Genomic DNA, 14,596 nt, shown 5'->3' with positions numbered 1-14,596 from the left:
CCCTGATTGCCATTTGCTCTCTGGCCCCACTCCCCATTTCAATTCCTGAGCTGGCTCCATGGGAACATCCCTTGGGGAGCAGGATCATCCTCCAAGTGCTTCAGGAATTGTCTGCAGGCTCCTGCAGTTCCTCGTGCTGCTCCCTTGCCAGAGGCACCACAGGCCAGGGGGGCACATCTGGGCTGCTGTGTCTGGGTGTGGGGCTCCCTGTTCTGGGCAATAAGGAAGGGCTGGAGAGGCCCTGCAGGACTGACAGGATGGGCTTTGGGGCTGTGTGGAGAAGCTGAGGGACCTGGGCTGCTGGACCTTGTGAAGAGGAGGCCCAGGGCTCATCCTGCAACTGCTCCATGGGTGGTTTCAGAGAATCACAGAATCAGCAAAGCTGGAAAAGACCTTCGAGATCATCAAGTCTGACCCATGCACTGACCACCCTCACTAACCTCACCAATTGGCCATTCCCCAATGACCACAATCTCTGACTACAACCACTGACCACACTCCAATTAAAACCCAACTGACCCCATCCACTGACCACAAACCCTCACCACACCCCCACTGACCACCTGCATCAACCACATTCACTTTCCACAACCACTGACCACACTCACAGACCACCTCCACTGACTACACCCCAATGACCACCGGACCACTTCCACTGACACCTTCCCACTGACACCTTCCCACTGACACCTTCCCACTGACACCTTCCCACTGACACCTCACACTGACTAGCCACCTGACATTACCTGACCACACCCACTCACCACAGCCAGTGACCACACCCCCCTGACCACACCCACTGCGAAGACACCAATGCCCACACCCCACTGGCCACATCCAACTGACCACCCAAGTGACCACACCCACTGATCAAACCCACTGACCACTCGATATGGCCACACCCACTGACCACACCCCACTGACCACAACCACTTACCACACCCAATGCCCCACCCACTGACCACACCAACTGACCACACAACTGACCATTGCTGATTATATCACAACTGATCATATCACAACTGACCACACCCACGGACCACAACCCACTGATTTCTCCCACTGACCACACCCACTGCCCACTCCTGACCACAATCCACTGACCACTCAACTGAACAAAGTGACTGAGCACCTGAGTGGCCGTACCCTGACTGATCACATGCCACTGACCACACCAACTTACCACCCCTTTACTGACCACATCCACTGCCCAGACACCAATGCCCACACTGCCACTGACCACAGCCACTGATCACCTCCCACTGACCACCCTGTCCTGGTTTGAAAGACAGCTGTCTACTAGGGAAAGCAGGGCCTTCCCTTGAAATGGAGAAAGTAAATCCCTCCCTCTGAATTAGTATCATTTTGAAATGAAGGGGCTGCCAGGCAAAGATATGGGGATAGGAATAACAGTTCTTTACTAATATATATATAACAAGGCAAAACAAAACAACAATTATGAAATTAACAACAAACAGAACAGGAACCAGTAACAGTTCTCTTGGCTCTGGGGACTTTTCCCCTCTGGTGCAGTTACCCTCCCAGTTGGCAGTGAGCTCTGGCAGGTTCCTGGTGGACAGGGGCAGATCCTGCACAGCTGCAGGGGCACTGGGGTGATGGTGGCTGTGTCCCAGATGGGAAGGGTGGAGGACAGGCTGTGCTCACGAATCCTTGGAGCAGTATTGGTCCCAGTGCCCCAACAGGATGCTTGGAGATAGCAAACTGAAGCAGGAGAGCGTCCTAGCAGGGGTGTGGGGTCCAACACCAGAAGAGGCAGCTCCTGGCATTGGGATAGCAGGGTGAGGTTTTCCAGTGGCCTTTCTCCTCCAATAGCCAAAGCAAGTGAGTGCCAACAACAGCCCCCCACCCTCCTTTACCCTCTTCTCATCTCACACTGTTCCCCCCCCTCCACCCCTGCCCTCCAAGAGAAACTCCTAAAGAAACCAGGGAGTCTCTCCCTCCCCCATCTCTAAGTCTCAAGGACCTAGCCAGCAGTGATCCTTAGCATATCAGTGGGAAAAAATTCCACAGGCAGAGACGGAAGGAAAAAAAAAACCTCCCAACATCTCTTTACCCATGGGTTCTTCTGTCCTGGGGGTGTCTGTGGTGGTCCCTGGTGGTCGTGGACCCCAATGTTCCAGTCGGCCCGGCTGAGCTGGCAGGACATTGAAGCTGGTGAACTTCTGTGGAAGGAGCAGAAACCCTAACAGAGCCTCCTTGCAAAGCTATCCCTTAGATAAGAAATTGCTTACTTAGAATGACTAATACTAGAAATATTTCCCCCCTTTGCAAACCTCACTTTATCTCCCTGTGATATAATTGGTCCATTTTCAATCCCCTTAGCAATTGGTCCCTTTTCTCTAAAATCCCTAAGTAGTTGGTCCGTTTTACAATCCCCTAAATTATTGGTCTGTATTCAAGACACCCTGACCCTACAAAAGCCCCCGTTAGTACCTTGTCCATTGAATTGCTGCCTGGGACCCCTTCGTGGAAGAAATAAAGTGTCTGTGGAATCTCCCTGCAGCTTCCTCGGTCTCCTTCCTCTGCTGGCCAAAGGTACTTTGGAAGCAAGGCTCAAATTACAACATGGGCTGAAGGCCTGGACTCCAGGCATTGCTTGCATCCTCCTACCTCGTGGCTGAAATCTGCCTGAGACACCAGGAAAGGCTGTTCCTTGTGGGACATCTTATCCGGGCACGTTGTGGCAGCTCAGGGCCCAAACCCCAAAGCCCTGACAGCTACAAACTTCCAGTTCCCCTCCTTATACAACAGGCATTGTGCAGTTTCCAGAGGCCAAGGGTTCTGGAGAATAAGGATTGTGTCAGCTCACTTGTGTGGGCAATTTATCATCTGGTAACATGAGGTCACAGAGTGGGCTATGACATCACAGAGTGGGCTATGTGAGGTCACTGAGCAGCTATGGCATAGAGCAGACAATGACATCACAGAGCAGGCTGTGACATCACTGGGCTGCTTTGTGACATCACAGCAGGGCTGTGTGACATCACAGCAGGGCTGTGTGAGATCACTGGGTTGGTCACTCTGCCCCAGCCCCCCCTCACAGTTTCCCCAGACAAGTCCAATGCTGTTCATGCCCAGCAGGGTCCCCTGTCCCCCGGGATCCCCCTGCTCCACCTGGAGCCACGGCCTCCCCCAAGGATGTTCCACAAATCAACCCCAGAGCCTGACACGGGGACAAGGGGCCAGGGCTGTGTGACCAGGACATCAAGGACGTGGATTATCCAGGTCACTGGGGCCTGGTTTGGGTTGCCCAGGGCAGGAAAGATGTCTGGGGCTGGAGCAGGGTGAGGGAAGGGCCTCCAAGGTGGGGCTGGAGCCCTTTGGCTGTGAGGAGAGGCTGAGGGAGCTGGGCTTGTCCAGCCTGGAGCAGGGAAGGCTGAGGGGCTCCTCATGCCAGCCTGGCAGTGCCACCCAGGAGCTGATGGAGAACACAGAGCCAGGCTCTGCACTGGGGGGGCTGGAGGGGACAAAAGTCAATGGGTGGAAGGGGAATGAGGGGAGATCAGACAGGACATGTGGAAAAACTTTGTTCCCATGGGCTCAGACAGGTTCTGAGATGCTGCCCCATCCCTGGCTTTGGGATTTTCCAATCCACACCAAATCAAGTCTTGAACCACTTGGTCTGACCCAGTTTCTGACAGGTTTGGCTGCAGACTTGCTGAGGTCCCTTCCAACCTCAGCTCCCTGATGATCCCAGGACAATGCTGCTCCCGATTTTGGAATGGGCTGGAGCTGATATTTCTGGGACAGGAGCCCTCTGGGACTGTAGGGGACCTGCAGCTTTTGAGGTGCACGAGCACATCTCATTAGCTGGGGCATTTGAGTACTTTAAGAAATGTCAAAATTTCTCACCAGAAGAGAAGAGAAATTTCCTGGATGTGTACTGATGGCAGGACAAGAAATACTGATCTTCCCCTGTATCTGTGTTACCACTATACTGTCTATTATTTCATGTGCCTCTTCATTTGGGTGTTTCCACCTCTCCTGTTTAAATGGCCATGTCTAAGGACATCTCTTCCCTAGACCAGCTGGTCCTATGGCCTTGCCATTGCTCCCAGATTTCCTCCTCCCATTGTTCTCTGGTCATTCAACATTAGTCAACATCTTAATTGTGTCTACATCTATCACAGAATCACCCTTTCTAATGTCTGTGTCTAAAATTCTTCCTGTATGAAAATCCCTTGTTCATGGTGGATACATCAGATACTGCTTTGACATTGCACAGAACTGAGGGAAGAATTTTGAAGTTTATTGAATTTTATCATGGGTACATTTTTTTATGTTGGCCAAGAAGAGAAACCTTCTGTGCCTCTGAGTCTCACCAGTTGCTGACCCCCAAAGGACACAAACCTGATGAGTTGTGGTTCCCACTGCAGTGCTGGCACTTGCACCTCCCTCCATCCCCACAGCAGAGCTCCCTTGTCCCACAAAGTCCCTGGCAATGCAGGGATGAAGGAAACAGGACAGGCTGTGGGGATCAGGGGCAGGGCACAGCCAGGGATTTGGGGTGGTTGTGAGCCCAGGGCAGGAGCCAGCCCTTGGCCTTGGTGACCTCATCCAATTGTCCTGGGCCCATGGCTCCAGCCTGTCCAGATCCCTCTGCAGAGCTTCCTGTCCTGCAGCACAGCCACACTCCCACCCAGCTTGGCCTCACCTGGACACTGACTCAGGGTGCCCTCCATGGCCTCGTCCACATCAGCAATAAAGAGATTTCACTGCCCTGACCCCAATCCTGAGCCCTGGGGACACCCCTGGATGTGGCTCCAATGCCCAGCACTCCTTGGGCTGGACTTCTGTTTCTTAATGGAGCTGTGCCTGGCTTTATTTTATTTGCTGACAAGAAATGAACATCCCTCTGTGTCTCAGGCAGCTCCTTCTCCAAGGAAAGCAGGTGGGAGTTGGTGCCAAGGAGCTGAAAGCTGCAGGCACAGCCTGGAGGGGAGGGAGCTCAGATTTTCACAAGGCTGCTCTGAGTGCCAGGGGTTGGATGGGGGAAATGGTGGGGTGTGGGTAGGGACAGAGTGTGACTGATTGTCAGCCATAAAGGGTCTTGATTTTCATCTCTGTTCAGACTGCATTATAAGGTTTCAGGAATTAATATCAACTGGAGATTGCTGATATCAGTCTATAAAAAGACAAGCTGTGCCTTGAGGTCTGACTCAGTGTAGACAACCTTGCCCCACATTCCCCAACTCCATCCTGTCTGTCCTCACTCACCTGGGACCTGCTTTGCTTGGAGAACTGGCTGCACTCAGGCAAACAGGGTTTTTTCCTTTTTTTTAGTTTTGAAGAAATGTAAAACTCCTAATGTTCCCCACTGAATACAGACACCTGCCATTAGTGTGTTTCAGTCCAAGGTGCCACCAAGGGGGTTCAGCTTTAGGGATCGGGGCTTCGGGGGCGGTGCCTGCAGTCGGCGCCATCTTTCCTTTCTGCCTCTAACTCCCATCATGCCCCGCGGCCCCATAGAGCCCCACTGGAGCTGGGACTGCAATGCCCGTCATGCCCCGCGCTCCACAGAACCCCCGGTATCCGCTCCCCATCTGCCCCATACGTGTCCCAGGACCCTCCAGGATCCGTAATTGCCCCCTCAGGGCACATTCTTGACCACCCAAAGACGTCCCCAGATCCCCTGAATGCTCCCAACCCCATAGATTCCCCTTGCAGCCATTTCTGGGAATTCATCTCCTGCCATCCCACGCGAGCTCAGAGCACCTCATAACCCAGTCCCGCGCCGAAAACTCCTGCCCTGCCCCGCGCCCTAAAGAGCCCGGTTAGAGCTCCCCAGGCTCCCCCCAAGTTCTCCCGACCCGTATACGTTCCCCGCTGAGGACCTGAAGTCTCCGCTCAGAGGGAAAACTGTCCCTAAGTGCCTTCCCAGATCCCCAAAAAGTCTCCGTAAGGACCACTTCCGGGACTACAGCTCCCATGAACCTCCGCGGTTTCGGTTAAGCGCCATTCCAGCCCTGACTTCATCTCCCGTCATGCCCCGCACCCACCGAGAGACAGTGCAGCTGTGCCTACAACTCCCATGATGCTCCACGGCCCCATTGAACCGTATTATACCTGTGCCTACAACTCCCATCATCCCCCGCGGCCCGGAGACCCCCTTGTTAGAGCCCCCCAAGAGCCCGCCCGGACCCCGAATTGCCCCAGATTCTCCTACCTGACCTCCAGGTGCCCTCCTGGACCCCCAGGTGACACTCTGAAGCCCAGACTTTCCCCCAGGATCCCTAAGTTCTCTCTCAGTGCCCACTCCAGGCCCCCAAGTGTCCTCCCGTCCCTCAACTTCCTTCTAAATTCTTTCCCCAGACCCAAAATTGCCTCAAATGTGCCCCAGAAATGTCTCCCTGGACCCTGAAGCACCCACCTTGACCCTGTCAGAGAAAAAGATGATAATAAAGATGACAAAATGACTACAACTATTATGAAATATCTTACACAGGGAGAAATAAATAACCAGTAAAGCTTATTTATGTAATGTCAGGAAAATTAATCCACAAACACCAGAGGTTTATGTCCAAAAAGGAGACAGAGGAGTCCTTTTTGCTTTATTCGAATAAAGGGAGAGGCCATGGGACATTCCCCTGGGATCTCTCTAATTTTCGGAGGACGCAGCCTCCTTTTTATCCTATTTTCCCGGCCGCATTTCCCTCTCTCTTTCCCCATTGGCTGAGGTACTTGAGAGGCACAGACTTCCCGGAACGCCTGATACCTGAAATTCCCCTCTAATGTATAACCCTCCCTTTTAATTTTTAATTCTTATAGAATTCATAGTTTTCCCCCCGTTGCTTCTTTCATCTTTTGATATCCAATTTCATTTATCAGCAGCCCTACAGTTTGTTTGTAAAGGCAAATATCTCTTTCCATTCATCAATCAGTGGAATCCATCCCATTGTTTCTTTTATCTCTCAGTACTGGATTTATCCATAGGCTGATCCACAACTCATTTGTAAAGACAAATTTAACATTCCTCTCAGTAATGAAAGCAATTGTGTTAGAACCAATGACCAATATTTTTTTTTGTTACTATTAATGTAAAGTTTTTACATATCAATATAAAAAATAGATTATAAAAATATAGAATACTAATAAGTAAGAAAAAATTCTTTTTAATATTAAAGATGTGATAAATGTGGTTCATGCTAATGAAATTTTAACTATATTAGCAAAATTGTACTTATATCAATAGAAAATAATTGTTAGAAAGCAAAAGAAATGCTGAGACAAAGCAGAGTCCAGATGTTAGGGGGGAGTAGTAGAAGGATATAGGTTTGATAAGCAGCATCTAGAAATAAAAAGTTTCGACCTTGGAATGGGCCAAATTGGGATGATTCCAGGCATGAACTTGAATAAGGTTTATTGTGGGAACTTATGCTGAGCTACATAACCCCAAGCTCAGTGCACTTGTGCTGCCTGCAAGGTCACACAGCAGACACTGATGAAGACAAAGAGCCTTCATCGGAAATAAGACCCTCAAAAGGATGAGAGACCCCCTAACCATTAACAGAGAATGCTCCACACAACACAGTGACATAGATTTTAGGAATGGAAACTGGGAGGAGCTTTCCAGAAAATTCTGTATTCATACATATTAGCATACAGTGTATAAGTGGGATTTTTGGCCTTGATTGTTTGGTACGTGGGGAAGGGCGAGCCCCTCCCTGTACCCCCGGTCAGTTTTGCTTATGCTTTACACAAACCTCAATTATACTGAATTACTCACTGCCAAATTTCCTATACACTCAAATATATGTATCTAAGATACTTTGATTTGTATTACTTTATATACAATTTTTGCTATTAAAAAAATTGCTCCTAAATTTAATCTTATTGTTTGATAAAATTGGACAAATAGAATGTCATTCATAACGACAGTAATAAAATACAACTTTTAAAATAGGAATGTGTATTTCTCACAAACTCTTTGAAATGTTTCTCTGTAACTGAACTTGAGAACTTCCTTAATGAACTGCACTAGACCAGAGGGAAATCAAGGCTAAGCCATGGTTTGTTAGGAAACCTCTCAAGAACTCCAAGTCGGAATGAAAGTCCAAAGTTTCTTCTACTTTTAATGGGTCCCACTGAGGGACACAACTGAGAAAGTGTCCCCAGGTTCCAGTCAGAGCAGGAAATTGGAGGCAGAGATGACAGGTGAGGACAAAGAGAAGCCAAGTCTTGGTGCCCTGGGGCACAGCAGGGTCTGTGCCACCAAGGGCTGGGAGGAGACACCTTGTCCTGAGCCACTGGGACCTCCTGGCACAGCCCCAGCAAGGCTGGCCACTGGCACCCCTTGTCCTGCCCTCAGCATCCCCCCACATCCCAGTGGCCTCAGGGATCTGCTGGGACCAGTCCCTGGGGAGCCTTGGTCAGGAATGGCCCTGGGGGGCTCCTTCATGCTCCCAGGGACTGCAGGTTTTTCAGAGCACTTTGGGTTTTGCTTTTGCCTTGGAGTCTCTGAGAGCTTTGTGCAACCATGGCCTCCAATTATCTGCTTTAATTAGTCCCTTGAGAGCCTTTATCATTAACAACACTCAGTGGAGCTTACTAGTCCTTCAAGGTACTTCATTTTTTTAAGGTACTTTCCTTTTTCCTTTCTTTTCTCAGTCTCTGAGAGGTTTTTGGGCAATCCTGGCCTCCAGTTCTCTCCTCCAAGGAGTCCATGAGGAGCCTGTGTTGGGGATGGACCTCAGTGCGGCCCATTAATGCTTTGAGACACTTTGGGTTTTTCTTCTGCCTTGGACTCCTGGAAAGGTTTGTGCAATCTCCTCTCAGGCCCTGAGGTTCAAGGGCTCAGCACCAAATGCACCACGGGGCTGACTGGGATCAAGCAAGTCCTGACAAACCATGGCTCTGCCTTGATTTCCCTCTGGTCTGGTGAAGTTAATTCTACTGCAATTATGGAGAAATAATTCAAAGAGATTCTTAGAAATATACATTGGTATTTTAAAGAGGGTGTTTTATTTCTATTCTCTTTATGGAAACATTTTGTGTTTGATATTCATCCAGGGTCTCCTCAGGAGGTCTGGCCTGCTCACAGAAGCTGTGCCTTGAGGTCTGAGCCAGTGTGCACAACCTTGCTCCACATTGCCCAACCCCATCCTGTCTGTCCTCACTCACCTGGGACCTGCTTTGCTTGGAGAACTGGCTGCAATCAGGTAAACAGTTTTTCCTTTTTATATTTTTGAAGCAAGCTAAAACTCCAATCTTTCCCCATTGAAAACAGTCACACTCCTCAGGTGTGTGCCAAGCTTAAGGTGCCACCCAGGATGTTCCCCTTCATCCAAGGCAGAACACTGCAAGGAAGGTCTGAGAGCTTTGCACTCCTTGGTTCCCTGAGGCCTTGCAGTGTCACAAAGGCCCCTTGGTTCCATGAGGTTCTGCACTGTCACAATGGAGATTTGGGTCCATGGGTCCCCACGGTGTCACAATGCTCTTTTTGGTTCCATGAGGCCTTGATCTGTCACAATGGACCTTTGGTTCCATGAGGTTCTGTACTCCACAATGGTCTCTGGAGTTCCAAAGTTTCACAACAGAGCCTTGGTTCCATGAGGTTCATTGGTGTCACCGTGGTCTCCTTGGTTCCAGGAGCCATCACAATGTCACAACAGAGCCTTGGTTCCATGAGGTTCCTGCAGCAGGACTTCCCCTATGGCCCAGCAGAGCTCATCTCTTCTGTCCATCAGCTGGGGCCATCACTCAGGGCATCTTCCCCCTCTCAGGAATTGCTGAGATAACCCAGGCCGGACATCTGTCCTGTCCTGAGTTCTCTCTGGTGCCAGGGGGGCGGAATTCCCAGCTGACCATGAACATCTGGCCTTGAGAGCAGCTGAAGGGAGATGAGCCTTGAATTTCTGAGTGACACACACTTCACTTTATAAACTAGAAAAGCTACACAAAATTTTCACCAAGCAGAAATCTTCTGCATAGTCCCTGCAAACGGGCAGGGTTCATCCCCCATGTCTGGATGCATCTTTGTGGTTCCTTTTGTGGAAGCTGAGTGAAAGGGCTCCATGTGTACTCCCTCATCAGTTTGGTGCTAAGTTACATTGACTCCTGATCTCTGCTATTTCTTCACTAGCTGTAATATAGGGAACTTTATTGTGCACGGTGTTTGTATCTACCTGGGCTTCTTTTGTTTATCCTGTGCAGTAAGTATTGAATCATTAAGAAAACTGGTATAATCACAGACAAAGACCCTCTAACTAATTAAAGTTACAAAGTGGTGTGTTTATTCACTGGCGGGTGGCACGGGAGTCACCTCTGAAAGGCGTGACCGCCCTGAACAAGGTTCTTTGCCGTCTATTGATTCCCCAAGATCTTTCATACAATACATCTGCATAACCCCAGCACCTCCCAGCCCCATCCCATATTAAAATGAGCCCATCAGTCCTTCACACGTGCGCAGTTCTTCTCTTGAATTGGGTCGGTGGTCTCGAAATGGGTCAGTGGTCTCGAAGGATGAAGTCAGGAGAGTCTTCATCAGGTCTCAGTGACCCTCTGGCACGATCCAAGGCCCCGTGCTTCATGGTTAACAGTTTACTTATTTTACCTTCTTCTGTATGTAAATTTATAGTAGCAGATAATTATACCAATTAGCTCTAGCCTAAGCATCTAGTAATTATTAACCTACCATTTACCTACCTAGCTTACATCTTGGTCATGGAAACTACTTCTACTCTTAGCAAAAATCGTAACTTTTTAAAACCAGGATTCATAAAAATGGACCATTGGTTCCATGTGGCCCCACAGTGTCACAATGGCCCCTTGGTTCCATGAGGCCTTTCTCTGTCACAATGGACTTCTGGTTCCAGGAGGTTTCTCAATGCCACAATGGTCTCCCTGGATGTACAGTGTAACAAGGGACCATAGGTTCCATGTGGCCTCACTCTGTCAAAATGGATTTTAGTTCCATGAGCTCCCACAGTACCAAAAGTCTCCTTTGTACCTCCAGGTTCCATATTGTCACAGTTGAGACTTTGGTTCTGTGAGGACCCACTGTCACTAAATCTCCAAAATATCAGAATAAGACTCCCTAACACTAATTTGGTGCAGGGCATTGTCACGATCCGCTATTAATGCAGAGCGGGGGTCGTGATGGTTCTTTTGATCTCAAAGGTGCAAACAGGCAAAATGCAGGGGACAAAATCAGTTTATTCAACAACAGAAAATCAGTTTAATCAACAACAGCAATGCATTTCATCAAATGCCAACAATTCAGTTACGGTAAAGGGGAGAGGTACAGGATAAGGAAAGGGGAAGGAAAGGAAGGGATGGGAGAATAGCTACCAACAGACGAGACGGGCGTCCTCGCGGGTCATCCGATAGACGAGTCCTCGTCCGTGGGGAGATCTCAGGGGTCTTCATCAGTGGAGAGATCTCAAAGGGTTCTTTCCAGAGGGTCGCTCTTTTATAGTCCTTCTCCAAAGCGAGTGGCCTCTGGCCAAAAGGTGGGAAGATTTATGGACCATTGTGTGGTGCTGCAGGAGACAGGTACGGACAAGCAGTCCTCAGTTGATGCAACACAGTCTCTGGTTGGTGCCACGACAGCACGGTCCAGTGAACACAATACACCAGCACACAGTCATGAGCATCCACCTGGCCCGGCCAGGAAACCAATGTTGGGAGTCAGCCTGGGTGGGGGTCCTCGAGGTCTCCTTGCGACGGCCGGGAGGCAAAGTCGAGGGGAACTTCGGACCGACCCTTACAGGCATGGACACCGTAGGACAGCCTGGGCTGCAGAGGCCACAGGGATGGGCAGCAGCTGAAAGGCCCTGACACAGCCAACTCCTGCAGCACTTGGGCCATGCAGGCTGGCCCTGGGCCTGAGGCCAGCAGGGGACAAGTGAGCCTTGCTGTGCTGGGGCCTCATTGCCTCCTTGTCCCTGCTCAGCAGCCTGGCAGGGGCCGCCCCATGGTGCTGCCCTTGGCATTGCACATGGCCAGAGCCCAGTGGCCCGGGAAGAGCCCTGAGCAATGAGGGAGGGACAGGATGTGCCTTGCCAGGGGCTGGGGCTCAGCCCTTGGCCCTTTGCATTCCTGAAACACATCCAGGTTTGCTCAGCATCACAGACACCTTTCCCTTGTTTGTCCTCACCTGTCATCAGTGCCTCCAGTGTTCTGCTCTAACTGGAACCTGGGGATATTTTCATGTGAGTTGTGACCCTCAGTGGAGTCCATCAAAACTTCACGAAACTTTGGAATTTCAATTTAAGTTTTCAGAAGATTTCTGAAGACACTCTCAGGGACTGATTCTGATGTAAATAGCCCCAAAACCCTGAGAGGGTCATTAAAGTCCTTGTGCTGTGTCTGTGCTGCTGAGCTGGGCCAGGCTTCTGGCCCAGACGGTGATTTTGGCAATGAAGAACAATTTCAAAAACATTTCTCTGGATGAGCAGCTCCTCTCCCAGCCCAGCAGGGCTGGAGCCCTGCCTGCATGTTGGAATATCCCTGCTCTACAGAGATGGGGCAACTGAGTGGCTTCTTGTTTTTAAGATTTTCTTCCTTTATCAGTCTTGTTGAAGGGTGAAACATAAGACGTGTAAAATTCTATCAGAAGCCAAGTTATTTCCTGGTTACAATACCTTATAAATGTTTTTCAGCCTATTTGCTTTTGCCACACACTGGTGCTAATAATTGTAACACCTGTCACCTATTATTGTATCCCACGTGGTCTTGCCACAGTGCATCTTTCACAGTTTTAATTCTCAAAAATAGCTGGTCTTTTTGCAAGGCCATTGTTTGAAACTTGTTTCTAGTTCAATCTGTCTCTCAACAATGTCTTCTCTATTCCAGGGCCTTTCTAAGTCAGCACACCTTATCTCAGAGTTTGCATGCAGATGTACAAGACTGTGTGAGCTTTCAGTCAGGCTTTGAGAATCCTTCACAAATCCAAATCTCACAGAGCTGGGGTGAACATTGGTGACATCAACTACAATAACCAATAGAACTGAAGGAATTCACATGTGCCTACAAAGGCCTATGGGAGGGAGGAACATCTCGCCATGATCTAGAGGGGTGTTTGTCCTTGCCTGTTGTTGTCCCTCCAGGGCTGAAGTCACAAATCTGTCTGAGCCTCCACAGGAGGAGTATCAGTGAGAGATTTTACCTGATAAAGCACCAAATGATCCATATACCATGGAATGGCTTTACAAGTGTGGGAAGGTTTTCAACTGCAGCTCCAACCTCATCACCCACCAGTGCCTCTGCACTGGGGAAAGCCCCTATGAGGGTGGGGAATGTGGGAAGAGCTTTGGGTGGAGCAACAACGTGATCCAGTACCAGAGGACTCACACCAGGGGAGGCCCTCTGAGTGTCCCGGGTGTTTGAAGAGGTTTCAGAACAGGTCTGCTCTCCTCTGCTGTAAGAGAGGAGAGGCCCTTCTGCTGCCCCAACTGCAGGAAGGGCTGCAGCTGCAACTCCACCCTCATCAGGCACCTGAGCATCCACACTGGGGAGAGGCCATAGGAGTGTCCCCAGTGTGGGAAGAGCTTCACCCAGAGCTCTCTCTTGGCCAAACACAAATGCAGGCACCAGTAAGGGAAGCCCTGTGAGTGCCCCAACTGTGGGAAGAGCTTCGTGTGCGTCTCCAACCTCATACCCCATCACAGGAGCCACGCTGGTTGGGCAGAGCCCTGGTGGCCCACATCCCTGGTGATCCAGGTTGGGATGACACCTGGCTGGTGCTCTTCATGTCCTCCTGGATCCCCATGGGCACCTGGATGAACCCAGGGGCAGGAACATCCATGGGGACTCAGATCGACATTGGAAATTAATTGAGGAGATGATTTTTTGACTTTACAGCCCAAAAAATCTCATCTGCTCTGTCCAGTTGTTTCTTCTGGTGGCATCAAGCAATGCTGGATGATCTTGGAGATCTTTTCCTACCTGAATAATTTCCATGTTGATCCCATCAAAACACCCAGAATTGGGGTAGAAATAAAGAAATTAAGCAAAGAGATCTCAAGCTGAATCATTTTACTGGCATTTGAGCATGAATTTGGGGTTCAGGGCAATATTCAGGAGGATTTGGTATTCTGAGACTGCCTGAGCCAAGGACGATGGTGTCATGATCCGCTATTATTACAGAGCGGGGGTCGTGATGGCTCTTTTGATCTTAAAGGTGCAAACAGCCAAAGTGCAGGGGACAAAATCAGTTTATTCAACAGCAGAAAATCAGTTTTTTCAACAACAGCAATGCATTTCATCAAATGCCAACAATTCAGTTACGGTAAAGGGGAGAGGTATAGGAAACAAAGTATAGGGAGAGGGGAAGGAAAGAAAGGGATGGGAAAATAGTTACCAACAGACGAGACGGGCGTCCTCGCGGGTCATCCGATAGACGAGTCTTCGTCCGTGGGGAGATCTCAGGGGTCTTCTCCAGGGGGTAGACAGGTCTTCATCAGTGGAGAGATCTCAAAGGGTCTTTCCTGAGGGTCGCTCTTGTATTCCTTCTCCAAAGTGAGTGGCCTCTGGCCAAGAGGTGGGAAGATTTATGGACCATTGTGTGGTGCTGCAGGAGACAGGTACGGACAAGCAGTCCTCAGCTGGTACAACACAACCTCTGGTTGGTGCC

Source organism: Sturnus vulgaris, chromosome 30 (genome assembly GCF_052056855.1).
Source record: "Sturnus vulgaris isolate bStuVul1 chromosome 30, bStuVul1.hap1, whole genome shotgun sequence".
Classification (NCBI taxonomy): Eukaryota; Metazoa; Chordata; class Aves; order Passeriformes; family Sturnidae; genus Sturnus; species Sturnus vulgaris.
Note: the sequence above shows the minus strand (reverse complement) of the source record.